The sequence below is a fragment of the Saprolegnia parasitica genome, assembly GCF_000151545.1.
Source record: "Saprolegnia parasitica CBS 223.65 unplaced genomic scaffold supercont2.13, whole genome shotgun sequence".
NCBI lineage: Eukaryota > Oomycota > Saprolegniomycetes > Saprolegniales > Saprolegniaceae > Saprolegnia > Saprolegnia parasitica.
The window spans coordinates 359,902-362,854 of NW_012156407.1; the positions used below are offsets into that span (position 1 = coordinate 359,902).

General features: G+C 41.9%; 1 non-coding gene across 1 annotated transcript; it reads right to left on the minus strand.

Annotated features, from left to right (window-relative positions):
* Positions 1 to 952: 952 nt before the first annotated feature.
* SPRG_30045 lies at positions 953 to 1,025 on the minus strand. The gene has a single exon. It is a non-coding gene; the product is annotated as a tRNA-Phe (tRNA).
* Positions 1,026 to 2,953: the final 1,928 nt, after the last annotated feature.

A 2,953-nucleotide genomic window follows, 5' to 3' on the forward strand; every position in this document is an offset into this window, starting at 1 on the left:
TTTCACCACCAACGAAACTGTATGTAAAGCTATATCAGCTCGTTTTAAATCGCTTCACCTAGCGCCTCGAGACGTATAAGAGCCATAACTTCGCCGTACATCATCGTACAATCTCGTGGCTGGGGCATTTTCGTTAGGAAAGATTACTCGTCGATACCATCTTAGTTGCGATAGTGCTGCGATCGTAACGATTTTTTAAATTAATTAATATAGTTTAATAGCATTTCAAGTGCCTTCAAAACGGCCCCATCAAAATTGGCGAGAGCAACAAATCTCATACTAGTATATGCCTTTCGTTACATGAATGACGAAAACAGTATATACGAGCTCGGTGGACTGATTTATGGCTCTATTGGGCACTGAGTGATGATTTTCTAAAGATTTTTTTTTAAATGGCTTGCTTGAGCGTACAACGATGCGGTTCAGAGCTCATTTTATAGGCGTTCGAGCAAAATTATACTAATACAGCGAATACAAAATAATTCACTTCATTTTCGGTCAATTTGTACGACACTGCGTTGACTTGAAAAATTCATTCAATTTTCAAATGGAAATGAAGCGCTTTTATGAGGCGAAATAAGTCAATATAATGCACACAAAATACTTCAAGATGCGTTTCAAATTCGTTGCTAATCGACATAATTTAAAAAACATTGAAGACGATGATACGCTTCAAGAGAAAATCGACGCTGAAATTAAAGGAATAAAAATGGTGCATCAGTAGCCCTTCAAAGAGTCCATACACGAGAGCAAAAAATCATGAAATATTATTGCCTACTATGAAACGAAACGATTCGTTGTATGCAAGGGAATGGCGCAGGAATGCAAGGCACCGTTAGCATAAATGTAGTAAAAAATATGGTAAATATAAAAAAGATGGAAAATAGTCGTGGAAAACTAGTAGAAAAAGTGGGCGCTAGTGGTGAGGCAGTAGACAAGCAAAAAGAAGTGTTGCCACAAACCGGGATCGAACCAGTGACCTTCAGATCTTCAGTCTGACGCTCTCCCAACTGAGCTATTGCGGCTTCGAAACCAATAAACACCATATTAATCCACTTTCTAATATCACAAATTTACACTTTTAAATCGCATTAAAATTCGCACCATCAACGCCACTCATACATCATACCAAAATATCACTCATAGACCCTCGTCGCGCTCTCCAACCATCCCCTACGCTTTAATACAATTTTTAGACTGTATTTTCATTATCGAATTACAATACAATTATTTTATATTGCACCAACACGCCTACCTCACTTTACATATGCGACTCATTTCACCACCAACGAAACTGTATGTAAAGCTATATCAGCTCGTTTTAAATCGCTTCACCTAGCGCCTCGAGACGTATAAGAGCCATAACTTCGCCGTACATCATCGTACAATCTCGTGGCTGGGGCATTTTCGTTAGGAAAGATTACTCGTCGATACCATCTTAGTTGCGATAGTGCTGCGATCGTAACGATTTTTTAAATTAATTAATATAGTTTAATAGCATTTCAAGTGCCTTCAAAACGGCCCCATCAAAATTGGCGAGAGCAACAAATCTCATACTAGTATATGCCTTTCGTTACATGAATGACGAAAACAGTATATACGAGCTCGGTGGACTGATTTATGGCTCTATTGGGCACTGAGTGATGATTTTCTAAAGATTTTTTTTAAATGGCTTGCTTGAGCGTACAACGATGCGGTTCAGAGCTCATTTTATAGGCGTTCGAGCAAAATTATACTAATACAGCGAATACAAAATAATTCACTTCATTTTCGGTCAATTTGTACGACACTGCGTTGACTTGAAAAATTCATTCAATTTTCAAATGGAAATGAAGCGCTTTTATGAGGCGAAATAAGTCAATATAATGCACACAAAATACTTCAAGATGCGTTTCAAATTCGTTGCTAATCGACATAATTTAAAAAAACATTGAAGACGATGATACGCTTCAAGAGAAAATCGACGCTGAAATTAAAGGAATAAAAATGGTGCATCAGTAGCCCTTCAAAGAGTCCATACACGAGAGCAAAAAATCATGAAATATTATTGCCTACTATGAAACGAAACGATTCGTTGTATGCAAGGGAATGGCGCAGGAATGCAAGGCACCGTTAGCATAAATGTAGTAAAAATATGGTAAACTTGCATGGGTTGACACAAACTTACCACACGCGTTGCACCAGACGTCTCGGTTGTCGCCATCGGGAGCGCACGAGCGATGGAAGACGTTGTTGCAACCTAATCGTTAGTTGTCATCGAATGTCGGACAGAGCTGGTGCTACCTTTTGCGCACGCAACCAGTGGCAGCGCGCCGTCCCCGCTGCCGGGGTAGCAGCCCTGCATCTTGCTCGACCGTTCGTAAATGAAGAAGCTCGGCCGCAAGCCGGCCACTGGAGCCAGCGCTGGAGTAGCCAGGCCAAGCTGAGCACTCTGGCCTTTTTGTCGTGAAGAGATCGAGCGCACCTGCCATGGAAAATCACGATCAATGACCGCCAACACGTCGTCAGTTGCTTTGCCGATGACGCGCAGCTCATTGCTAGGGACGCACATTCGCTACTCGCTCTCGTCGACACGTTTTGTTCTTCCTCTGGCTTCAAGCCGAACCCAAAACCGAGCTGCTCGCATTTGGCCTCGCTATCTTCCCGGACGCATCGTCACGCTGGTCGCCTCTGCAAAAGCGCTGGGCATCATGGTCGTGCCAAACCTTGCTCCGAAAGCTAGTACTCCAATCGCATCCACCCTCGGACAAAATTTGTCTGCATGTCGGATTTATTTTATTACTTACAAACATTACGTTCATTTAATCTAAATAAAGTTTCATTATTAACCAATCAGAAGTCCATCCGACGGTGGATCTTTCTTCGCCGGACAAGCTTGTACCGACGGCTCACTGTGGCTTCCATCGAAGCTACCTGGTACAAGAACGCATTTCTCGATCAAAGCTACTGTACC